The sequence below is a fragment of the Sus scrofa genome, chromosome 16 (genome assembly GCF_054392235.1).
Source record: "Sus scrofa isolate SSC_HxYL_T2T_F1_AM1 chromosome 16, Sscrofa_HxYL_maternal_Yorkshire_Landrace_v2.0, whole genome shotgun sequence".
NCBI lineage: Eukaryota > Metazoa > Chordata > Mammalia > Artiodactyla > Suidae > Sus > Sus scrofa.
Window position 1 is genome coordinate 52,498,418 of NC_139398.1, and position 26,705 is coordinate 52,525,122.

Sequence of the window (26,705 nt, forward strand, 5' to 3'; positions counted from 1 at the left end):
CAAAACAAGCTCTGGCTGGTGCTTTATGGAGAAGTCCTCCATGCCATTCCTTTTAGCCCCCAATTTTCCTCCTTACTTGCTTCAGAAAAGGCAAGTCTCCTGTCCATGGGAAGGGAGAATGGTAATGGTAGGGGCAGTGAAAATAAACTGGGAAGCAAGAGGCAACTGTCCCAGGTAAACTCTTAGTGGGCCAGGGGTTGTAAATTCAGATGCCCACAGGGCAAAGCAGACAAGGGGATGGAATGGCGGAGGTATAAGACACTAGGAGGGATGGAGACTGTGTTGAAATAGTGAGCACATGACTCTGTTCAGAGGCAGATGCTGCAGCTCAAGGTGGCTACTGTTGCCAGGTCTAATTTTTTAAGTGAAGTTGAAAGTCCATTTCTTTAATATAAAAAGTTCCTGGTTTTTTAACACTGGCAATGAATTTTAAATATTTTTAAGCCCTGGGGAGGATAAAGACAACGTAAGTGGGACTCCAAAGGCTGCTAATTTGATGTCTCTATGATAGTAGGATAAAGCACAGGCCAGCCTCCTATCAGCACCCATGCCCTCCCAAGAAGAATAATCGCCTTCTTCATCCATGCGATATACTGTGGTTTACAAAATGCTTTCACATCCACATCTCACTTGAACTTCTCAGCCATGGGCATCTTTCTGTTTGTTTGTTCTTTTGCTTTAAAGTAAACAGGCCCAGGGAGGTTTTGTGCCTTGCTTGAGTCAACACTGCTCTGGTGGTGGTCAGTCTCCTGCTGCTCGGTCCACAGTGCACACTATTTCTGCTCTCTCTGGCTGGAGAGTCAGGGAAACTGTTGAGCCTACGATAATGAAGTCAATTCTGATCAACTGAGATGCAGGAGGAACTCTGAGCAAGGTAAGGAGCTGCTTTGGGACCCCTCTGGAGTTCCCTGGGTGTTATAACATGGTTAGGACTGACAGCCCTGACTCTCTCCAGGGAAAAGAGATGAATGCTCGTGTTGCCAAGCATGGCTGAGGGCTGGGCCCTGAGATGCCTCTCTCCTGGTTGTGCAGGATCCTTGAATCTGAATAGCTATGACTTCAGGTTCAAAGTTTCCCACGGAAGGTGGAGAGGAAAGGGAAAGCAGCATCTGAATCCAGTCCCTCCATTGGACAAAGGGGGGGATTCCATGGTTCCTTATGGCTCCAGCCCCACCTCTCTGCAGAGTAAAGCAGGCTGGAGGAGGCCTGTATATCCACCCATCTGTTACAGCCACCATGTCTGAGTGCACAGGAGAGAATGCGCTTCTTCATCCAAATAAAATGATCAAGACTTAATCCAGAAGATTCTAGGTTCTAATTTCCTGAAGGAGGCCAACAGGGGCCAAACTCTGACCTCTCGGTTTCTGAAGGCTCTGGGGAGGGCTGGTCACTTGGTCACTAATGAGCACCCCCCCCACACACACACACACAGTGCCTCCTTCAAGAGCAGCCCTTCCCTCAGTGTTCCTAATCCCTGTTGATTACAATGCCACAAAGGAAAGGGAACACAGCATAGAATAAATGAAATAAAAATACAGATTTCAAAATCTCTTACCACATTTTACCATTCCCAGGCAATATTTTTCTCCTGGGAACTGGAAAGGGCACATGTGCCCTCCCTGCCTCACGCCCCACCCATCCCACCTGCTGTCCATCTTCTTCCCTCACCAGGGAAATGACCGGGTTTCAGGCAAATAGAAAAAATATGGGTAAGCATTTCTGCAGGCCTCGGGGTGAGGGGGCGTGTCCTCAGTTTAGCACATCCGGGCACCGCACACGCAGACCACGTGGGAGCCTCAGCGCCCCCGTGCACCAGCTTCTCTTACCTTCTCATTATCTCCTCGGCCTCTGGGATCAAACCAGATGAAGAAGGGGTGAATGGTGACCTGTTCAGCCTGGCTGTTGGGCATCCCCGGCTTTCAGCAGCACTGGAGGAAACGGAGCCATGATGGGCAACACACCAGGTACTTCCACTTCATCTCCTTAGTCATCTCTGAGTCAAACATTGCTGTGTGTGGTTCCTGAGGGGGAGGCCATGTGGGTGGTCTGGAATAACATAGATTATAAATGGCCAAGCTGCAAACCAGGACAGTCTGCACCCCAGGCTGTCCTCTTTCCCCACATTCAGGCCATCTAGATAGAAATCGATCAGCCTTACTCTTCTCGGGGCCAGCACTACAGGGCACAGCTGTGCAAGTTGTGAGCTGCTAACTCTGAGAGGCAGTGTCTTCAATGGTCTCTGCTAACAACACCCACAGTTGTAGGGAGCACATTCTGCACACCTGAGGTGGCAGTCTTGCCTCCCGCTGCGGCAAAAATAAATTTTGGTTAAATAGTTAATAATGCTGAGAGGTGGGCTGGGATAAAGTGTTCAATCAGCTACCCTAAATTTGAAGTTCTAAGAATTCTAAGAAATATCACAGTATTCTTATTTGGTTTAGCAGAAAGTCGCATTTTCAACTTGTTAACTGCTCTGCGCCCAGGAGTTTATAGTAGTTAATTTAGAACACCTGCCTCAGAACCAGAAGGCACCAAGCCTTGCCTTCTGGGAGTTGAACTTGCAGTGTGAGAGAGACTGCTCAGCTGAACTGGGGATCAGGAGTTATTTCCTCCAGTAGGAAAAAAACCAAAGGAAAAAACAACAACAACAACAACCATCCAGGTCTTAGATAGGCTTCTTCAGCTCCTTTCAGTGCATCCTCCCCAAAGCTGGTGGAGGAGCCAGTGTCTCTGGGAGGGAGGGATCTGACTCTTGCCTCGTGCCTGGCACACCCTGCAGGCTAGCCTAGGGAAGGAGAGCTGTTAGCCACCCTGGATGAAATCCCAGTAGGAACTTCCTAATCAGAAGAGAAGGGCTCTGGCATCTGACATGGGGAGGGGGGCGCTGTGGGAATACATGAAGAAGGTATCATTTTTGAAAACTGTGTGATGTGTCAGGCAGGGTTTTCAATATTCAGGTTGAAAAGAGTTTTAGGTGTAACTTGGCATCATGGCAATAATCTACTTTAACTCAGTTTGCCATAAAAGATGCCACTTTGCTTTTTTACATAACACATGAGAAAATGCCATACTTTCTTTGCCAAGTAAGTATCTTGGCTATACTCCTGTGGCTGGAACCCATGACACACAGAACCTCTGAGGTCAGGTTGATGTCGTGGGTGGGGGTGCTGTAACGTTGCTTAACCACGTGGCTCAGGTCATTAGACTAGATTTGTCTCCCTGGAAAATGCTCCTACAGGCCCACTGCCTCACGGGGAAAAATGACATCCAAACCAGAATCTTAAATTGTCCCTTGCTGCTTTTCACTTTCTCCTGATGCCTGTCAGGCCACCAAGATAAAGAGATCTTCTCCAACCCAGCGCTACTCTTACCGCAAACTCAGCCAGGTGATCCACCTTCAGTTCTCCTAACCTTCCCACAGCTCCTGTTTCCAAGTGCACAACATTAATCTGTACATAGCACATGTTTCCCTCAAATAACTGGCAAATGTCCTTTCTCAGCTTAGTCAGTGGGATCAGATAAACAACTGGAAATTTAGCCACTCCACTCCTCTACCCCATGGAGATTAAGAAAAAATTGCACATCTAGGAACAATATGTGCAAAGGTGGTCTCCTGGCAATTTGCAGCCAATTACAAGTGTACATTGCTTTGCACAATGAATGTGCTACTGAAAAGGTTATATGCAAATCGAATTTTTGTAAATTGAATTATATTTAACATGCACCAAGGGAACTGGCTATTTTAGGGACACCAAAGTTGAATCTATTTTGTGGAGCAGGGAACCCTTTGTCAAGTAAATTACCATCCTCCAATTCATATATTCTTTGATAAGGTCAGGTTTTATTATTTTGGACCTTTTTGAACTAGAGCATACCTACAGTGTTAAGATGGTAATAATAAGACATTCAGAGTCTTCGCCAAATTCCAGATGCAAGAGAAGGGGAGAGTGAAAACTAACTTTGATTCTCCTCCTAAAGGAAAGGATGAACTAGAAAAAAGGGAGGCTTTCCAGCATTGATTTGATGGGATTCTCATGGTGCTATTGTTACTTTGGGGCTCTCTGTGCCCCTGTTACATAAGTTCATTCTGAGAAGGCAGGCTCTTAGACTAGTTAAGTTCTCAAAGTAACATCCAAGGCCTTGTTACCGCTTAAGCCCTCTTATCGCAGGGCCTGAGGCCTGTCAAAATTTTAAGGGCCTAGCAAATGTCTGAGAACTAAAAGAACACAAAAGAAAATTGCAAATCAAAATTAATAAATGTTTAATTAAAGATCTACAAAATGTAACATCATGTCAACTTCATTAATTGTTAAGTTTGGTATTCATGAAAATTTAATTACCTAAGAATTAGAAAGGAAGAAACAAAACTCATTATTCACAGCTGCTATAAAGGTCCACATGAAAAATCCAAAGGAATCTATTGACAAACTGTGTTAGTCAATAGAGGCTGGATTATGCTGTGTTAACAATTAATCCTGAAACATCAGCAGTGTAACACAACAGCAGTTTATTTCCTTCTCATGTAGTCTGTTGAAGTTCTGAGGGACTCTACCATGCAGTCATTCATCAACCCAGGCTCTTCTATCAACACCAGGTGTCCACACCTGTTTCAGCAGGAGAAGAGAGAGAGGAAAAAAATCATATAGGAGCTTTTCACCACCTCAGCCTGGAAATGACCCAGATCACTTCTACTCCCATTTCATTGGCTTCACCTGGTCACATGTACCCTAACTGCAGGGTACCTGGGAGGTGTAGAGGTTTTCGTTTTGTTTGGGGGTTTTTGGTGTGCTTAGGGAGACCTGGTAATGTCTACCATGTGAACTATTAAATGAATAACAACTTGGCAAGATCCATATACCCAAATCAGTAGCATTACTGTACATCTGTAACCATTAAAAAATGTTAAGTCCAAATAGATGCCAACTTAAAGTGGAGCAAAGCCGTGAGAAAAAAAAACTAACAAAAGATATGCAAATCTTTATCAAGATAAATTATAAAACTTTATTGAAAGAAAAGATAGCAATCCTCTCCAAATTAATCTATAGATTAAATGCAATTTGACCTAAACACAGAGTTTTCAGTGGTGGTTAGTGAGCTGATTAAGTTTTCACCTGGGATTTTTCAAGTGTTTATAATACTGCTAGAGCATAGGTCAAGGCCACTCCAAGTATCACAAGCAGGTAAGGTAGCACAGCAGAAGAGGGACAGGCAGAGATGTCTGCAGAAACAGTAACAAAATGATCCAAAAGATGTCCTGACTCAGAGTGCCAAGCCCACTAGAGGTAAATGAAAACTGCCTTCTGGTTGTGGCTTGTCTGTACAATCTTTTCAGTTCAAGTAGCCTAAGACCTAGGAGAGTAGAATAAGATGTGGAGGATGGGAAGAGGAGGCAGATTATGAGGGGAAAAAAATTGTAAAAGAGAAATCTTTACATTTGACCTTGATTCTTAACCACCTACACATAATAAAGGCACAATGGACCTATTCATATTACTTATATATATTTGTTGAAGTGGAAAAATCCATACATATATTTCCTCAAGGGTCTGAACACTTGCAAATCACTAGCTACATAATTCCTTTCACCTATATGTAACTTAATTAGTCAAGAAGTAGGTCTTGGAGATTTCTCCACCTTCAACAAATAAAACAAAATTTCTCTAAATAGATATACACGTGATTTTCTTTCTGATCCCCATTAAATCAATGACAGTGAACAAAGTGGCTCCTTAGTGTTTGCTGTGAAGTCATTTGCTTTTAATGCATGTCAGGTAATCCTAAAAACAAATTCCACCAACCTTTGTGGGGAATCTCAGACAGATGCTCAGCAAGAATGTAAAGAAGCATTTCCACAGAGAACTGTGTGCCTTACACCCCCACAGTAGGCTACCGTTAGAGCAGGACAGGGACAATATGCCTGGGTGGCTGTTTATCTTCCTCTCACACAAGTCCGTATCAACAGCAATAACCTGAGAAGATCAGAGAAGCCTCAGAGACCTTTCAGAGGCACTCCTTTGTTCATTTATTCTTTCATATCAAATCTTTATCAAACACTTAATATGCACAAGACACTGTGTTAGGCTCTGGGCACCATCTATTCACAGATTTGCAAAGTTTTATAGTTTGTTTTGTTTGTTAGAAGCACCAGCAAGGACACAGCACCTCTCAGAGGGAACTGTTCTACTTGGCATTGGAAATTGTGGTGTGGCTCAGCAGGCAAAGTAGATTACTAAAGATTACTACAGTCTAAGGGGTACTAAGTTCTCATTTATTCCAGAATGTCCATGGGACCTCAATCTGAATATATGGAATATGGGGGAAATGCCGTCTCTTCAGGGTATAATAATGGCACATTTCTAGCATCAATGATGGTTGCAAATGTGGGACAGGAAAGGTAGTCTGTGGTGGAGGGAGGCTGGAGAGCCATGGGTTCACCTGTGGGCAGGATACATGAAGTTATTCAGCCTTTCTGTGCCTCATTTGCTCATTTGTACACCAGAGAAGACAGTGCCCTCCTCAAAGTTTATAGTCACAAATAAGATACCATGAGAGATTTCTCAACACAATGTCTGGCACATGGTACATTCCCAGATAAGCACTGAAGGAACCCTACAAATGAAGGAATGGAAAAGTAGCTCATGTAGAAGCTGGAGAATGGAACAGAGCATCAAGAACTCCAAAGAGGCAAAAGCAGGGTGTCTTTTTCTTTTTACTTGCTCTCTTTCTCTCTGCCTTGAGCTAAGGTGGGCCAGAAGGGCTATTGTGGAAAGACCCAATACTGAAAACGTGGCTTTTCTGTATTAATGGGGACACACGATAGGAAGATGATGCAGTGCTTTCTGAAATTGCTCAAATGGGATAGTCCTATGTCTATAGAAATTTCAGAATTTCACATTCTTCATTAAAGATACTTATATTGAAGCAGTTGCCCTACTTTTAGTTTCAAAATGATGCTTGCTGTTCACCTGGGCCTCTTCAGGAAACCAGGCCACTAAGATTTCTTCCAGTAGCCTTATGAGTGTGTCCAACCACATTCTCGCCTTCCTCTCTCCCCTGTGCCTTGCTTACCTTCCCACTCATAGTCACAGCTTGGGGCAGGGGTGGGGACAGAGAGCACCACCAGGTCACGTACTCCAGACTCAACCCCAGATGAAAAGCTTTGAGAGGTGACTGCAGCTGTCTTTGAGGAGCTTGAACTCTGGTCTCTCTTCCCTCCCAGCTCTGCTCTCCACATAGTTTGTAGAGTTGCTGTGGAAAATGATTCGTATATCTGCAAACACTTCAGAAGTCAGTCATCTTTAAAATGACTTCAGACTAATGACTGAACATGTCTTAGTTCCTGTTTACTGATCTGTAAAATGGAACACAATTCCTTTGACTTTCAGTGATAGAACAAGATAATGTAGAAAAAGCACCAGCCACAAACTTGGGGCGAAGGAAATGTTAATGCTGATTCTCAGTAGCCTACAACCTTCTGATCCTCAGTTCATCCTATAGAATGAATGAATGGCCACTGTTTTCTTCATCAGCATAAGGCAAACTGGAAAGAGATAATGTCATGGATCTGTGAGACCCAGGAGCATCTGTGCCTTGGGGACAGCATGTGGAAGGCATTGGGGGAACTGTAGGCTCTGGCCTGGGCCCAGCTGTTCTTTGTGGGGCTGCCACCGTGGGTAGAGTCCTAAAGGGGGTACTCTTTCCCATCTCCACCGAGAAACTCTCACTTGAGTCTGTGGGGTGGGCCGTTTGCTGCTGCCCTCTCACTCCTCACTGCCACTATCCCTTGGAGAAGGTGCTTTGAGCAGATTCTCCCCATCAAATCGTGGGTGTGGACTCTTGCTATGGTCATTCACTTTCTACCTCTCAGCATGTCCACAACCTTAGTGACAGGATGCACAGAGTCTAGGTTTACAGTGAAGGTCTTTTAAGAGTCTGGATGTCTTCCAAAAATACATGGAAGAGTTTGGACCAGTGGGGGAAACACAAGCCTGCAAATCTGTACTGCAGCCTTTAAATTAGGGAGCCAAAATGCAAAAAAGCAGGGTCATGTTCCAATGCATTGGGCTTCTCAGCCAGGAGGGCACCTGTAAAGATGTGTTCATTCCATTTCTCAGTCTGTTTGAAATCTTGAGCTGCATTTTCTGCATCATATAAACAAGTCCTTGTTCTCACCATTTCCCCTAGCAGATGAAGACTTGGGAGTTATTAAGAAAAGAAGCTCAATTGTCCCCCTTGGCTTATCATTACTAACCAGGCAAAAGAAAGCTTCAGACCACCATTGATTTAGATTAGCCCCTTCATTTCAATATTATTAATTACTCAAGTTAGCATACAACATGTCAACATCAAACTCCTACTTTTTTTTTTTTTTTTTGGAATTAACTGTTTCAATTGCAATGGCATAGCTACACCTGCTTTCTTTCATGCCTCTGGGACCAAAACAGAAATGCCTCAAAGATAACAGTTTTAACTATCAGAAAACAAAGTTATTAGAATGGGGACTGACAGGTCACTCCTTTCATGGGAGGCCAGCAGGTTAATCTTTTGCAGTGACATTTCCATAGTAACTTAACATTTGCCAAAGTTCTCCATTGCATTCTGTGCAAAGTAAACAGAAGGGTTAATTTAGTTCTCTAATCTCTTGTTATAAGCCTAATTATTTTACATGTCTTCATTTCATTAATGAATTGCTGCTTTTTACATGCAGCTCCTTCCCCATTGCTTTTGTTTAAACCTCCTGGTGGGAAGGGATAGATTAATTTTGTTGTGCCTTAATGAAACTGTATGCTACATTAGATTTAACCATTTGGCATGCACTGCCAACATCACCATTATGCATAATGAATTATTTTTTGTGAGTCCCAAACTACTGTAGACCTTCAGTGTTCTCCTTCAGATATTGTGACTATGCAACGGGCAGCCACAGGACAAGAAACTCAGTCATGGCCCCTTGGTGTCTAAGGAAATTGCCTTGTGGCTTTTTACTTTATGTCACCTGCACCGGAGGGTCTAGATTTCCCCTTGCCATAGGGGACCCAGATACCCAGTTGATTTCCATTAAGCATCTCAAATGAAACTAGCAAGTTGATTTTGAGGTTTTAGGGGCAAAGCATGGTGCTAGGCACTTTGAGGCAGGACAAAAAGTTGTTTGGGCTTTGTTTTCACAAACTTGTTTGCTTAAAACAACAAGGATTTGTTGTTGCTCCTGTGTCTGCAGGACATCTGGGGTCTTCCTGGTCTAGACTGGGCTTGTCTAATAGCTCTGCTTCAGGCTGCAGTGTCTAACACCTCTTTTCCTCGGGACTCCATTTTCCTTCTGGGAGCAGCAGACAAGCCAAAGTCTCCTCTTCTCATGTGGATGGCAGAAGCTCATGAAGGCAGGAGGAAATGTGCAAGGCCTCTTAAGCCTTACTCTTGCAAATGACACAGTTACTTTTACCCATTAAAAGTTGGCCAGTGCAAGTCACACGGCCAGGTCCAAAGTCAAGAGTTTGGGAAGAATTGCATGAGTTGGTCACTACAAGAATGTACTACAGGGACTAGTAAATAATTGGAGCAAGCAATTAAATTGTTCATAAGCTTCTAAGGGTTAACTAGATTCTGAGTGTGGCCACCCCATATTTTAAAACTGGGGCCATTTAATCTCACAATTAAGGGCAGCCCTAGCCAAGACCAGATCTTTCAGTTCCCTGCCTCAGCACAAGACTAGTTCCAGAGTCTGGGCATCTCCTTTTATCTTCTAAAGATTTCTTGACTTCACCTGCCTCACTCACCCTCTCCACTGCTCATCATCTCTCAATTGGCAGGAGTCCTCATTATCATGACGAGGACGTGACTGGCACCACATCCTCATCATCTCTTAATTGGCAGTAGTGTCCCAAAGCTCCTTCTTCAGGTCCCTCGAACCTCATGCCCCAGTAGTATTTCCCATCACCTCTGGGACAAAAATCTGATTTTTTAAACACAGTATATAAGGTGTTCCATGTTCTGACTGTTCCCTGTCCAGCCTTATTTCTCTTCCTTGCTGTTATGGCAGATTAACCCCTGGGCAATTGCATAGACACCTGCCTCTATCACATTCCTCATTCTTTAAGATTCAGCTTGGATGTCATTATGATTTTGCCCATATTGTGTAGCATATATTCTGATATATATAGATATAAATAATTATATATGTACACACACAACATGTTTCACTTTTTAAAAGACTTATCTTCAGCCTGATTAATAATGCGGAGGGAATAATAGACTTGATTTTTTTCTAATGCATAGTAAATGCATTTATCAAAATTGTACCCATCCGTATACCCCCAAAGATCATCCTGTGTTCCCCATAACTACCCCCTGCCTTTTCAAAACAAGGGAAAGCCATCTGGCTGTTTAAAATCATAGAGCTGGAGAGGGCTCTGAGAGGCCAATCATTCTGTCTTTGGCAAGTTCACTGCTTAAATGGCATAATATTTAAGTTGTTAACATTTATTGAATGTCTCTTACTTGACACTGTTCTACATAACTTGGAATGTAGTCACTCATTTAATCTCATAATAACCTAGGAGATGGCACTAAAATCATCTCTATCTTGCAGAAGAGAACATGGAACCTCAGAGTGATTAAGTAACTTCCCAAGACCACACAGCTAGTAAGAGTGGACCCCTATATTCAAACCTTACCATATGGCTAGAGTCCATGCTCTTACTCTATACATATAATATCACCTCTAGGAACATTTAATGCCTCCAGTATTCTACAGGTGAGACTGTCCTCAGCACTAGACTTTGCTGCAGTGCAAGCTGTTCTCACTTGGGGAGGAGTGAGTGGACCAGAAGGTTGGCAAGAGACCTGGAAAAGGTGACCTCTTGGAAATGGCAATTCAGTAGTCTGTGATTCTCTGGTCTTGGTTTAAGATGTTCTTCAAGCCAAGTTGGTATCATTTATATAGAATCCTCAGCTGCTGGCCATTTTTGCTATCTTGTGAATTTTTTGTCTCTAGAGATAGTCTGAACTTTCCATCTCTGAGAAAGAAAGCTTTAGAACCAAACCACTCAATTTCTGCCTGAAACCCTTAAAGTGCAGGCCCTGTTGAGTATAGCAGGGGCCTCTGTTTTTTCCACCTCAAGACAAGGTGCCAGGGCTCCTGCTTCATGCTATCTATGCTTTATTCGCCCTGTGTTATTAAAAAAAAATAAATCCTAGCTTGAATCATTTCTGCACGTGATTGGGATTTTTGCGGAACCTGTGCATGTCAATTAAGCAGCTCATTCTTGTCACATGCCTGTCACATTCACTGGGAGCCTGCGTGTCACAGCTTTTGAAATGACACAGCCCAGATGCTATCGATCAACTCAGCATCTCTTGGAGAAACCCACGCTCAGCTACAACTCTGTGGGTGATAAACAGAATGGATGCCCCATCCCTTGATAAAGTATTTATATCTACAAATGTATAACTCAAAAGGAATTACCACCAATATTCTTTTAATTGGAAGTATCTTTCTTCTTCGTAAGTAGATACGTGCAAACTCCTTTCCCGCAGAAGCCATCCATAGAAAAGGAACATGTGTGTGAGAGACAGGCTGTTTAATCTTTCCCTGTAATCAGCTCCCCCGAGCCTGAATGCTGAGTCTGTAAAAGTAGCAAGCCCAGGCCGCTCTCCTGCTAGAGACTTACTTGGCCTGCCCCACCCCTTCTTCCTGACTTTGGCAATGAGAATCCTTGTAAAGCCAGCATTTTCCACCCTGAAAGAGATTCTCCATCAAAATCAGCTGCTCTAGAAAAATAGAGCTCAGGCGAAGCAGCTTTTCTGATCCCATTATTGATAAGCTCTTAGAGCTCATCAATGAAAATTAGAACTTGTTAATCCTGTACATTCCCCCCCCCCCTTGATTTTTAATTACAGAAGAAAGAAGTAACGGATAACTTCTGGGGCAGCAGAGACACAAAGGCTGTCAAGAGAAAATTAAATTTACAGTCAGAGAGTTTTGTTTTCTCAAGTGTCCTTGTAAAATGCAAAAAAGGCTCCTGGCATCACCAAGGCAATTCAGCTGGCTTCCTAAACTGGCAGGGTTTTCCTCGAAGAAGCCCTCCTTCGTTTGCCAAGAGAGTGTATTAATGACAAGGACTGGACCTAAAGGGAACTCATTCAGAAGAAAACTGCATTAAAAGAACATTAGGGTGATGTTTTAAAGTCTGATTTAAACTCACGAAAGCAAAGAGATTTATTGTCGAAGCCAAATCGCTGAGCTTCCGCGCCCTGCCTGGTAATGCATTCTGATTGGAGCACAGGGGATTGAATCCGTTCAGAAACATCTCTCACTGGGCTGGAGCTGCTGCTGGGGTAGAGGAAGATAGCCATAGGGGGAAATGGGCTGGGGCAGCCACATTTCTAAAGGCAGATGGGCTAACATCCCACAGGGGCCCACCCACCAGGAAAGCAGGGGGAAGGGCACTGCCAGCCTTAACAGTAGCAGGCAGCTTAGCCACCTTTGAGCTTCCTATGGCTGCTGGGGGGCCACTCCCTGGGGAAGCTGGAGGCTTGGCAGGATGGCCCAACACCTCTTCTCTGAGTCTTCAGCCCCTCTTGCAAAGCTTCTTTGCTGACCCCTCCTGCTAGCAAATAGACCCACAGCAGAATGGCTACCCTGCTCAGTCTAATCTATTGCTCGATTTCAGTTGACCATACTCTGCTTTGGGATAATACAGTTCAGGTCCCTTACCTGTGTTACAGGCCTGGACTCCGGCCAAAAGGCAAGCTGCTTGCCATCTTGTCAGTCAGGATCCGATTTCCAGATTAGAAGTATTAATACCAGGGTTGGAGAGGCACAGTGGAATCCCCCTGGAAAAATCAAAGAAAACAGCCTCAAGCTTGTGCTCTTTCCTCCCCTCCTAGTGCAGGGGTGTTCCCAGAGTACTTTTCACCTCTCTGGATGCCAGCTTTTGGAGTTTACCCCTCCATAGCATCCTATTCCCACACTGCAGTATGGTGTGGTGCTTTTTCAACAAGGCCTTGGCACTGATTCCATTTCAAGCTTTTCCTGGTGTCCCAGGGCCTGGACCAATATCCACTTCCTGGTATCTGAGCCCCTCTAAGTCTTATGGAATCTTTACCATGTATGGATATAGGCTTGTCTTTTCAAGTGATTGGATTTGAACAGCCAAGCGACTGTATGAATGTAGATACAAAGTAATCTGCTAAAATTAGAGGAGCTGAGAGCATCACACAGGGAGAGACCCAAAAGCCTTGGGAGAAGGCAGAACTGGGGTGTAAGACCAGGAGAGCCCATTGGAGTCAGGACATAAATGCACCTTAAAGAACACGCTGGGCAGTAGGTCAGGAGTTCAGACAATTAGCAAGGGCTGTGTGATCATTTTATCATGGGTCCATTTATTCATATGTAGAGTGCTTCACAGCTGTCACTGAGGATGAAGCTATGTAAACAAACATAGGAAATGTGCTAAATAATATAAAAGCTAGAATACAAATTATAGGTAGAAGCAACTGGGGAAAGGGCTGGGGAGGGCTTCCTAGAGGCTGTGGCAACTAAATTGGGTCTTGCAAGGGAAACAGACATTTACTAAGAGGGGAAGAAGGTAGAAAGTGGGGGTGGGGTGAGGTGAAGCCCAGAGCCTAACCTGGCTGGGGCGAGTGGCCAGTTCCCTCTGGGTGGGAGGGAGCTGTGAAAGAAAAGACAAGAAAATCTTCAGAAGCATCATTGCATAGGTTCTCTGTGTCGTGCTAAGAAACACTATCTCTTGCAGCCAGTAAGAAACCATTGAATAGTTTCTGAATAGCTTCTGAATGAGGGTCAGTGATAAGTCTGACAGTTTCCTGCAGCTTCTGAATTTGTACTAGTGTAAGGTAGCTGAAAACCCACAACTGACCATATTGCTCCTCTGCTTGGGTTAAGAGGAAGAGAGACTGGAGGGGGTGGGGGCACATTAGTTTAAAGGCTGTGATGAAAGTTGTGAACTTCCTCCCCAGAAAACTGCTTACAAGTTCACAATTTTTGCATATGATTTTATGGATTTCTTGGACCCCCTAAAGCCCACCTATAAACTCTAGCTTGTAAGCCCTCACTCTAAAGGTATTTGTGTGAAATAATTGCTCTCTAGGGAGAATTTCATAGTTTTTAGGAGATGCGTGCAGCAGTATTTAACGATGGTGTGTCAGATTGCCTGCAACTTACTTTCAGATAGTTGACAGCAAATTTTTAAGTGAGTGTGTGTATGTTGTGGGGAGAGAGACTGGGAGAGAAAGTAGGGGGAAGCAATTGAGGTAAAAACAGTTCATGAATCTAGGGGTAGAGTATATTGGTGTTTATCACAATTTCTTTTAACTTTTCTATGCATTTGAAATTTTTAAAAATAAGAGCAAAGTAAAATAAAACCCTCCGCTCAAGGTAGAAGCAGCAAAAATGAATATAAAGTGATGAATTTTATTCATTTATATTCCTTTACCATATCCTGTCTGAATACCTGCTATAGTTGTTCAATATTTAGTTGGAACAATCAATAGGACTTAGTGCCTGACGGGAGGTGGGGGGAGATGATGGAGGAGGCACAGTTAAGGAGCCCGAAGTGGCCAGGGTAAATGACAGGTAGTTCAATTAACATAGAGATGCAAAGGCAGAAGGGCAGCAGACTGGAGGAGGGGAAGATGAGTTTGATTCCATGAGCAGCATTTTAAAAGGAGTGTTGATGAACTTGAATGAGTCTGGGGGAGAGCCACCAGAAATCAGGGGAATTAAGACAATGGTATATGATAAATGGTATGGATCAGAGAAAGGGAGAGATTTTGGAGGAAATGAGGGTGCATGATAAGTCTGACAGTTTCCTACAGATATGAAAAATACAAGAGGGAGTTCCCGTCGTGGCGCAGTGGTTAACGAATCCGACTAGGAACCATGAGGTTGCGGGTTCAGTCCCTGCCCTTGCTCAGTGGGTTAACGATCCGCTGTTGCCGTGAGCTGTGGTGTAGGATCCTGCATTGCTGTGGCTCTGGCGTAGGCTGGCGGCTACAGCTCCGATTTGACCCCTAGCCTGGGAACCTCCATATGCCGCGGGAGCGGCCCAAGAAATGGCAAAAAAAAAGACAAAAATACAAGAAAAGTTGTAGACCTGATTTATGAGGCCTAAGAGGGGTTCCCTTTTGGAAGATGGGTGACAGTTACAGGGCAAGATTGGGCTCAGGGTGTAGAGGGAGCTTCATTCCTACTGCGCTGCTGGACAACTCTGCACCAGGCTCTGGGTTAGGCACGAGTGCTGGCGAACGTCAAAGATGAGCAGAGCAGGGCCTCTACCTCCAGGAGCACAGTCACCTCTGGGCAGAGAAGTTTCATTGCTTGACACAGACCTCTAAGTCTTAGAAAACTTATAGTGTCTACTCAGTGTCTTTCCATTACATGCAGGCACTTAGAAGGACCCAAATCACAACATCCACAAAATTCATAAGGTTCATTTGTGGCAAATAGAAATCCCAGCTGTCTGAGGTAAGTGGCTGTTTTCAAAATCACATGGTCCCTCCCCAAGCACCCGCTCATGCCTCCAAACACACATGCCTCAGAGGACTGGCCTTCTCAAGTGACATTTAAACTTGACCTTGAAAGAAAGGTAGGAGACTTCCAAGAGGGAAAAAAAGGAAGATGTTCCAGATGAATGAAGTAGCAGAATGAAGCTAAACCATCCCGGCCATCCTTCGCAGTCCTCTTTCAGGGAAATGGGTTTGAGAATTGAAGGAAAACCCAGAAAATAGAACCCTAGTTTCTTCTAGGGTCTTGTCTGCTGTATCCTGTCCTGTTCTATACCAGGGCTATTTATTTATCTCCCTGATTGTAGTGCTTGACTGCTGGTTGACAGCTGTAGGGTAAAGCCCAGGAGGAGTTCTCTTCTGGAGGTGTCTGAATTCAAGTACCTGCAAGATTTGGCAGAAGCCCCCAAGTCTTATTTTGTTTTCTCTCTTTTTCCCTGCTGTCCCCCAACTAAGCCCAGAAAGAACTGTTTGACCTGTGTCCCTCCCTTCCCCAAAACTGCTCTGGCTGCTTCCCTCACTTCTCAAAGGAAGAAAAAGAAATTGCTTTTAAAAATTCTCAGTAGATAGGACACTGCATCATTGATACTTCCTCCTCCTCCACATCTCCAGGGCTGACATGTTTGGAGCCAGGCATCTTGTGAGTTCTTTACATGCATTTCATCCTCATAACAGGCTTACGAGGAAGATATAGTTAACCCCTTTCTACAGATGAAACACTGAAGCTTAGAGTGTTGAAGTAACCTGTCCAGGGTCACTGGGCCAGGATGTGAGAGGGCAAATGGTGGGATCCATAAGGAGTAGATTCCAGAATAAAAATCCACAGGCCAGCTGCACTGTCTCATTCTAGAGGGCTTCAGTGGATTCTGAAAATGTAATAAATACCAACATAGTGATACTGTGTTTCAGGCTTTGTTCTAAGGACTTCGCATATATCAATTCCATTAACTTCAAAACAACCTTATGAGGTCTGCACTACTGTATCCTGGGATAAACAAAATTAGACACAGAGAAGTTAAGTAAGTTGCCCAGGGTCAGAATTTTCACTCAGGTGGTCAGCTCTTACCTGTCTTGCTACGGCACCATGCCTAAAAAGAAGAGCACACAGAGTATGCATGTATGACTCACAAGGAAGGATCTTTTTAGGAATGACACACCCAGGCTGGACTCAAGACACCACACTCGCTGGCCAGAGATGGTCTGAATGGCAGGAATGCACACCTCCCTTTGCAGTCATCCTTGTCCATGGAATCCCACATAGTGCAAGAAAGGAATCATAAATGTTTTCTGAACTATTGAGAGAGCTTAATTTTCAAGTATTAATAATGTGAAACTCAGGAGAAACCTGTTCATACTGTGAAAATCCTGTAAGATATTAAGATTTTTTTAATTAGCATAGTTACTTTCATAGGTAGAAAGGAAAAAAAATCCTTGCTCCTGGCATTTAGTCATAGTTTTATTATCTCAGCCTCAATACAAAGCATTTTGATACCTTTCTCCCCCTGCCATCAGTATAAAAGAGAATCACTAATTTGTATATGAAGAAAGGGAAGAAGAAAGAGAGGAAGGCAGGATAGACAGAAGGAGGGAGGGGATGGAGAGAGGAAAACTTTTTTCTTAGATTGAACTATGAGAGCATGAAAATGAGAAGATAATCTGATGACCTGAAATTGACCTTATTGTTTCCCTTTATGAAGTGGTTGTTTTTGCCTCCATAGGAAATATTTTGATTTAAGATTTTCCTTGTATGTAACTTTCCTTACATCTTAGAGTGGTTTGTCCCAGGGTGATATTTGAAATTTATTTACAGTAGGTTTGGCTAGGGCCCTGACCAGTCAGAGCAGGTGCCCCTTGGTCCATGTTGCAACCCTGTCAGTCATTGATCTAGAGCTTTAAAATAAAACCAACAGGAAAATAATATAGTGGTGTATCACTCCTCTCAGATCACTTTCTCTAAGATTTAAATAATCTAAAAACCCAGCCAGGAACCAGGAAAGCTTAGCAAAAAGAGAACCTGAGCAACTTTGCTTCACAGATCTAGAAGATCTGCATCTCAAAGCCCACACGCTCTGTTTACAGGAGAGTCCACAGAATCCCTCACAGAGTTTCAATGCCAGTGGTTTTGACTTTAAAGCCACCTTTAATGTTTGCCTTGTTTCCATCAATCAGTAGACTGGAAGCTGCAAATGGAAACTACAGGGGAGAGGATTACTGCTGGAGACAGGATACATTGATAACAGGAAAAAGAGACAAGGAAACACAAGAGTAGGGGGAAAACCGCAAGAAAGAGACCTAACTCCAAAGACACAGGACCTGGGTTTATTTAGCTCAGGGCAAATAGTACCATGCAGCCCAATCAATACCCCCAGAAGGCAGAGTTATCAGTTATACATGCTGATGACTCTGGACCACCTGGAAAAAAGTGAATTTGTGTTCTGGGTGAAAAATAAATAAAGATGAATGCAATCAACAGAGAAACTTTATATACAAATATCAAAATTCTAAAAGAAAAAAAACTAAGTTATCCTTAGAAGAGTAGCTTGTTATGTAGAAATATGTCTTATGGAGCAATTAATATTGCTTTGTTTACTTTATATGTATGCTCCTATACATAAAATACATAAGAATAGATTATTCCATTGAGTAAAGGAAATGACATTATCTTTGAGAACGTTGACTACTGAGTTTTAGAGTGAGTTAATAATCATAAGGTAATAAGAGGGAAAAAATTGTATTTTCCAAAATTCCATGGAGACTAGAATGATCCAGGTTGGTCAAGACGAGCTGTTCTCTACAGAAAATGGCTGGAGAGGATGGGAAATACCCCTCCGGGGCTGGGGCCAGGGCTTCACAGGTGTATGAATTCCATGTTGCAAGCCTATGTTTTGGAAGATAGTGGGACCTGCAGAGTGACAGAAAGCTGAGAGGTGCAAGATCCGATCTCTTCTCAAATGTGAATCTCTAATCAACTTACCAGATTATCAGTATTTGTGAGAGAAGGTGGGGGGTTTTGATGTGTAAAAAATAGCTCAGGGACCATTATTTCTATATATTAGCTAGCTGGACACAAAATTAACCTTGGACTCATGGATTTAGAAGTAGTAGGGAAATACAAGCAGAAGTATAGTCATGAACTTGTAGGAATTGTAAAGAGGACTGATGGGTTTAGATTTGGAGGATTTGAACCAATTTACTACATTTCTAATGATCGGGGCTGGGGGAGCTCACTGGAAATCTGGATCTTTCTCTGTCTCTCCCTCTCATGTATGTATGTTGCGTGGGCGTGTATAAATTTTTAACAACTAATAGTTATCAGATACCTATGGAGTGACAGGTGCTATGCTTTTACATTCATGATTTCACTTAATCCTCAAACCCACTTTCATGAGGTAGGAATTATTATAGTGAAGATATTGATGCTCAGAGAGGTTAATTAGGTTGCCCAAAATCAAAGTCACACAGCCAAAGAATGGTTATAATAAAGCACATTCTTCCTGCTAAGCCCTAAACAGATTTTTAATGCATCAGGAAAAGCTGCTGTTCTTTATTTCCAAACCTGTATTTCCTCAAATACTCAGGGTGTCTGTCTCCTGGTTGTCAAGTTACTAAACCTTAACAACATGAAGAATTTAATGTTCCAAGATTTCAATAGATCTGGAGTTTATGTGGGAAATTGAAGATGCAGGTTTAATGTGGGACAGGAAGGACAGCCATATCTTGTAGATTTAAGTCGTTTGCTGTGTATTCATGTTCGGAGTCATTTTCCTGTGCTACCATCACTGACAGAGATAAAGCATGAATGATATCGAGTTCACGGGACTGATATCCATCAGCAGCAGAATTTATTCCAGCCTCATAGGAATAAATACAAGGATGTGCTGATAATTATGTCTTGATACACGAAAGGGGATATAAAAACTCTTTCTCAGTTTGTCTAGTGCACTATGAATAATGTCCATGTGTTTAAAGGCAAAATATTTAAAGCTCTATTGTTATTTTCTCTCTCTCTCTCTCTCTCACACATACACACAACTTTGCGAGAAGCATGTTTTCAATATTAACCAGGAATGTAGAGTTTATCTCACAGTTCGATGCTGCCTTTTCTTTTCTAACCGGCATAAATTCCTGGTATTTAAATGCATCAGAGACACTCTACCTTCACTTTGAAATGAAAGAGCCTTACAGAATGTCAAACAGAGCCCTTGTTTCCTGACTTCTGACCTAGCTCAGGGTTTTTTTTTTTTTTTTTTCTTAACATGACTCAGACAGGCTCTTGGAGGCCTGGAGATAAAAAGCCCTATTAGAAGTGCAAAATATGACTATTATTACCTCCTTTAATAAGGCTTCATGCCAATTTTTCAAATGACTAGAATCTGTTTGCTAATTATTACTCTACAGCTTCTGCATTCATTTTCTTTCCCTGAAGGAGCTTGATTCCAATGAAGATGAAGGGAGGTGCTAAAAAGTGTGTTTACTGCCATCTATGGGATGTAGCCGGACTACCATGGCTATGGCTCTCCTTCCCATGTAACGCAGTTAACTCTAGTTACAAAGCTACAGGGAAATGTTCAGGTGCTGTAGGCACAGGCGTTACACTGAGCCCCGGTATGCAAATACCACTGAAAAATCATTTGTTTAGTTTCCCAGCAGTGTAGGTTCACATTGCTGCTTTAGAGAGTGAAAGAATATGTTTTCCTCTGTTCAAGGCAGTCATATTTCTGTGTATAGTAACATATGGGCACATGGACTTTCGCTCATTACTAAGGGTTCTAACCTGTGGTTACCATCAAGTGTTCCAGCAGAGAATGCTAGAACTAGGAATTCATTTGCTAGATGATTCTGAATATTCCAAAGAAGGCCAGGAACCAGGAAATGATAAAGACATCTGAACAGCCAAAATAGATGTAAAGCACATTTGCTGTGGTTCATGAACTCAAGAATCAGGCCTCTGGAATTCCTGTCATGGCGCAACAGTTAACGAACCCTAGTGTCCATGAGGACAAGGGTTTTTTGGGCTTTTTTTTTTTTTTTTTTTTTTTTTTGTCTTTTTGCCATTTCTTGGGCCGTTCCCGCAGCATATGGAGGTTCCCAGGCTAGGAGTTGAATCAGAGCTTTAGCTGCTAGCTTACACCACAGCCACAGCAACGTGGGATCTGAGTCGCATCTGCGCCCTACACCACAGCTCATGGCAACACCAGATCCCCAACCCACTGAGCAAGACCAGGGATCAAACCTGCAACCTCATCATTCTTAGTCGGATTCATTAACCACTGAGCCATGACAGGAACTCTGAGGACAAGGGTTTGATCCCTAGCCTCACTAAGTGGGCTAAGGATCTGGCATGCTATGAGCTATGGTGTAGGTTAGTAGTTACAGTTCTGATTCCACTCCTAGCCTGGGAACTTCCATATGCCACAGGAAGAATCAGGCTTCCTAGGTTATTACAACAGATTCTATTGTCTTGGTATCAGAAACTCCTATTATCAGAGGCAGTAAATTACAAGATGGGGCAGGAGTTTTAAAAGACAGACATTTGAGCAAAGCAAAAGTGATGACATACATCCTAAAACCTAGGGAGAAAAGAAAAAACTATAAAAACAAAACAAGAAACAAATACAAGAGCTCAAGAAAGCAAAGCAGTTTAGAAAATCACAATATAGTGTAACAATCAGTGTTGATATTAATGATTCAGTTCTCAAATAGTGGTTAAATTTCCTGAGGTCTATTAAGTCATTAACATGACAGGGCCAAAAGATATGTCTACACAGTTCACAGAAAGAGAAATACAAATTGTCCTTGAAATATGAAAAGATACTCAACCTCATTCAGAGTAAGAAAGCTTCAAATTAAAAGTAAATGAGTAAAAGACAAGCCACTGACTCAGAGAAAATATTTGCAAAACAAATATCAGATAAAGGACTTGTATCCACAATGTTAAAAAAAAAAAAAAAAAAAACACCTCTTAAAACTTAACAACTAACAAAAAGAATAGCTTGGAATTCCCTTGTGGTGCAGTGGGTTGAGGATCCGGTGTTGTCACTACAGTGGCTCTGGTTTGCTGTGTCTCGGGTTCCATCCCTGGCCCTGGAACTTCCATATGCCACAGGTGAGGCCCCCTCCCTCACAAAAAAAGACAACAGCCTAATTAAAGTAGGCAGAAGATCTGAACAGGAGTTCCTCTTGTGGCTCAGTGGGTTAAGAACCTGACATAGCGTCCATGAAGATGCAGGTTTGATCCCTGACCTTGCTCAGTGGGTTAAGGATCCGGCATTGCCACAAGCTGTGATGGAGGTTACAGATGCAGCTCAGATCTGGTGTTGCTGCAAGCTCCGATTTGACTCCTAGCCTGGGAACTTCCATATGCCACAGGTACAGCTGTAAGAAGAAAAAAACCAAAAGCATCTGAACAGACATTCAAGCCAAACCATGTTAGAAGAGACAAAAGAAGGACACTTTTTTTATAAAAAGTCACATTGTGTAAATACTTTTTTTAAAAAAGTAAATGAGTTTGTATTCTTTATTAACCAATTGACAAAACTTCAGAAGAAAAGTTTGGTCACACATCGTGCTAATGAAGGTATGGGGAAACAAATCCACGCATACAATGATGGTGAGAGAAAAAAACTGATGCAGAATCTGTGAAGAGTGATGTAACAGTAGTTATCAAAATTACAAATGCACGTATCCTTTCTTAGACCCAATGGTTATTTTCTGGGAATTTCACCCACAGATATACTCAGACATGTACAAAATGAAGTATATAAGTAGATTATGATTGCAGCATTTTTTATAATAGCAAAAAGTTGGAACAAAGAGATGCCTGTCTGTAGGGAACTGCTTAAATAAATAATGCTACATCCATACAATGGAACAGGGAGCTGCCATTGTATAGAATGAGGAACTCTTTATGTATTAATGAAGAGTGATCACCAAGATAGAAGTTTTTTTTGTTTTTTTTTTTTTTTTTTTTTTTTTTGTCTTTTTTGCCTTTTCTAGGGCCGCTTCCCACGGCATATGGAGGTTCCCAGGCTAGGGGTCGAATCGGAGCTGTAGTCACCAGCCTACAACACAGCCACAGCAATGCAGGATCCGAGCCGCGTCTGCCACCTACACCACAGCTCACGGCAACGCCGGATCCTTAACCCGCTAAGCGAGGCCAGGGATCGAACCCTCAACCTCATCGTTCCTAGTCGGATTCGTTAACCACTGCGCCACGACGGGGACTCGAGAAGATTTTTAAAAACAAGGTGCAGTATGGTGTCTGAGCATGCCACTTTTTGTGGGAAAAAAAAAAAAAAAAGGCTTGTATACAAAGCTTGTATACATATAGACTCTGTGCAGAGGGAGATAACCCCTAACCTGGTAATGGTGGCAATGAAGTATCTGTCAGGGATGGAGAAGTGGGAGGCTGGGGCACAGGGGCGGGAGGAAGACTTTATTAGCACGCTCTACTCTTTTGTTTCTATTCTGGAAAAAAAAAGTGATATAAAATAATTTAAAAATAAAGAAGGCAAAAGGGTATATAATACATTTTGGGATGCTTCCATTTACTCTTTTTTAAACGTTGATCTTTAAAATGTTGGTTAGCTCTAGTTATCTGGACAGTTTAATTATGTGGAACACCTCATTTCCCGAAGATGCTGGATGAATCAGGCAGTACTCTGGTTTGCTGACTTATACACAAAGTTAACATTATCATCATAGCACAAAGGAGATTGGAATTTAGAACAAAGGCTGGTATACTTTTCAACAAGACATTAAGGCAGGAGAATGGATGAAGTGGAGAGGGTCCGTAACTCTCACATTGATTGAAGGATGAAGGCCTAAAGAACAAAATATATGAGCCTGTGTGAAGTGTGGTGCTTCTGTGTGTAACTGGGAAGGCTTCTGTTCCCAAAACAGCAAAGGCAGTCACTGCCTTCCTAAGAAATGCTTTGTTAGTTGCTGGCATTGACAGGGAGAATTGTGTTTGGTGCTCACTGATGTTTTGCAGGGACTGCAAAGGAGGCAACGGCATAATTTCTGCCCCCTGGAGAAGTCTGGCGCTGGCTAACAGACACAGCACAGGACTCAGGAGTGGAAGTGAAGCGTGCTCATCACATATGAACGCAAGTGCCAAGCACCGTCCTTGAAAGAACAGAGCAGAACCTGACCATCAGGCTGATAGAAGTTGCAGAAATATGCCTTCACCATGGTAAAAATCTGGATGTTGCATATGGAAATTCAGGATTTTTTTTTTAGCTTTTTTGAACAATTGGAAAATCTAATGATACTGGGATACAAGACTTGTTTTTCTTGCATGTTAACACCCATTGGAGCTGAGCAGGGACTGTCCCGCTTTTTGTGGGACATGAGTTTTGTGTGGGACAGATAACCATGGTTCCCACTGCTCCCTACTCCCGACACCTGGCCTGTCCTTCTCAATTACTTGCCTGGTCCCTGGAGCCATTTCAGTTTGAACGTCCTGGACCAGACTCAGGAAGAGTTAGTTTGGAAAAGTGTCATGGAAGTAGGAAATTCTTGAACAGATTTTGAAAGGCAAGATAAGAGTAGGCTGGCTGATTAGGTGCACGGCATTTTAGGAAGAAGCTTTCTAGAAGACCAGAATGCTTTGGTTTAGCCAGAAGTAGGGCTGATCTCAGGGTATCTGTGCTTTGGAGAAATCCAGATGGTGTTGGCTGAGCAAGGTCTTAGCTCCTACTCTGTGCCAGGCATTTTGTAGGAGCACTTCAGTGGACAAGACAAATAGTTTCCTCCCTCAGGGAGCTTACAGCCTACTGGTGGAGGTGGCCAGTCAACAAGAAAACAAACTGCTACATGTAATTTACCCACTGTAACCAGTACTATAAAAGGAACAGACAGAGCATTGTTGTCACAGAGAATTATAATGAAGGTGGTCAGGGAGGGGAGAAAGGAATGATACGGTGAGGAATATGATCAAGAAGATGTCAGGAAGAGGGAACAGCATATGCAAAGGCCCTGTGGTGCAGAAACCTGGAATAGTCCCAAGACTGGAAGAACAACCAATGGGTCTAGAGCATAGCAAGCAAAGAGGAAAGTGGTATAACATGACCTGGAAAAGGAGGCAGAGTCAGATCACAGGCATCTGAGTAAGAGGTTAGAGCTAGACTCCACTCTACAAAGCAGCTGTGAAAGGTCTGAAGGATAGGAATGACCTGATTCAACTTACATGTCAAAGGGGCTTGAGAGATCGGCCTGGGAAAGGGCAAGGAAAGGCAGGACAACACAGAAGGAAGACAAGGAGGCAGTGAGCTGCTATCCGAAAGGCACCTGGTGTGGGCTCTCCTGCCCTTGCAGCTGCCCACTGCCACCAGAGCACTGCCAGTACTCTCTCCTCAGTTGGCAGCAGTCCATGCAGCTTTCTCCTGGGTATTTCCTTCATCTCTACCCTTGGTGCTCATGTTTTAGAGCTTTTCTCCAGAATATAAAATGAAGGGGATGGTGACTTGCCTCTCTCTCCCTCCCCTGCAAACCCACCCCTGACCTCCCAGTACACATACACACAAACCTGCAAGTGTGTACACACAGAGTGATCTCAGGGTGCCTCACACCTAGGGTAGAAAGAAGCAGGTGGAAGAGCTTTGCCTGGCTGGAGTGACACCCGCCAACCTGAGCTTAGCAGTAGTGGAGGCAGTTAGGTAGAGTAGGGCTGATTGATAATAGCCTTGAAGTCTGAGACTGAAAGAGTTTCATTATGATTTGGGAGGCAGCTGGGAGCCTTTGTGGATGTGCAAAGAGGAGACCAATGTGATCTAAGTGACACTGGAGGAAAAAGATTCTTGATGATGTGTGTCCAATAGACGTGAGGGGACCCACACAGGCTGGAGGAAGGTGAGCTTATTGGGAGGCAGGAGTCCAGGTGTGCAGGGATTATGACTTGGACCAAAGGTGTGGGAAGGGGAAGCAGCCAGAAGAAGAAATGGCAGGATTTAATGTTGCACTTAGTGTGCCTCTGGGTGTATGTTGGGGGTGGGAGACACGGGTATAAAGAGAAATGAATGAGAAACCACGAATTTATTTGGCAATGGCATGGGACCTGGGAATGGATTTGGTAGGACAGCCAAGAGAAATGTTTAGAGCTCACTCAGACATGAGAAGTCATCCCTTCCTTCTCCCTCCATCTTGGACGGTTAATTACTTTGTCTCAGGTGTGTGTCCATTCCTGTGCTTGTACCATGATGTCGTGTTATGATATGTCTTTGTCTGTCTATACCTGCTGCTGATCTGTGAGCCTCTGAAGACAGATGCCTTAGTTTACTCCCTTTCTCTTCCCACTTCATAGTTAGCAGGGGGCCTGGCCCTTAGCGAGAACTCAGCATGTTTTGGTAAGTGAGTGAATGGGAACTTTTCAGAGGCATGCTGTTGAACCCCAGCCACTGTGCAACCACTGTAAAATGTACACATTTTGTGGAAGCTGCAGCATCCTGTCAACAGTTGTGGAAATCAGGTTACAGCCCAGAGCCTCACAAAGCCCCGGCCATTACAGCGACTGACAGGTGGTCCTGGAAGTAGGGCATGGATTGGCAGACAGGAGGCTGGAGGAGTTAAAATAGTGCTGGGGGAATCTGAGATGAAATTGCAGGGTCGTTTAAACACCTTAGGGTTACAAATGGGCTTTCACCCTTAAAATCCCATCTGTAAATATGTAGTCTTAAACTGCCTAAAGAGTCCTCTTAATGTTGTTAAATCCCATGGTTGGTAGAGGCCATAGCAAAGGCTTCGTACACTCTCATCCTGTTGCTTTCACTGAAATTACCTCTGTGTTACAATGAAATCTGAAACCTGGAAGATAGGTTAAAAATGAAACTCCCTACCACATGCTATGCTACCAACCAAAATCAACTGAATTTATTAAGCTTTCTAGATAACTACCTTACTCAGCTTTTATTCTGTGCCAGGCATTGATTATATGCACATCATAGCATTTAAAGTTCACAACAATTCCATGAGATAGGCACTGGTGTTGCCACTGGTGTTGCAGGTGAGCAATCTGATGCCTAAAGGGTTGAAGTTACTTGCCCACTAAGTGTGCTCTATTATGAGCTCATCCCTTGGCCATGCAGTCTTCCAACTTAACAACAAGAAAGACAAGCCTGGGAAGGACAGAAGAGGTGGGGCTTCAAGTAGAGCAGGGAGTTTTCCATGAAGAAGCATGAATGCAA

The 26,705-nt window shown here is 43.2% G+C and overlaps 1 long non-coding RNA gene across 6 annotated transcripts in view; it reads left to right on the plus strand.

Moving 5' to 3' along the window:
• LOC102167681 (uncharacterized) overlaps window positions 1–26,705 on the plus strand; it is a 310,638-nt gene that overhangs the window by 214,239 nt on the left and 69,694 nt on the right. For 2 of the 6 annotated variants that reach the window (XR_014831404.1, XR_014831401.1), the window contains exon 1: window positions 1,774–1,964. This is a non-coding gene — a long non-coding RNA (uncharacterized LOC102167681). Of the gene's footprint in view, window positions 1–684; window positions 875–1,754; window positions 1,965–23,515; window positions 23,717–26,705 lie in introns of those variants that run through there. The other 4 variants (XR_014831400.1, XR_014831399.1, XR_014831402.1 and 1 more) reach the window with 4 other exon arrangements.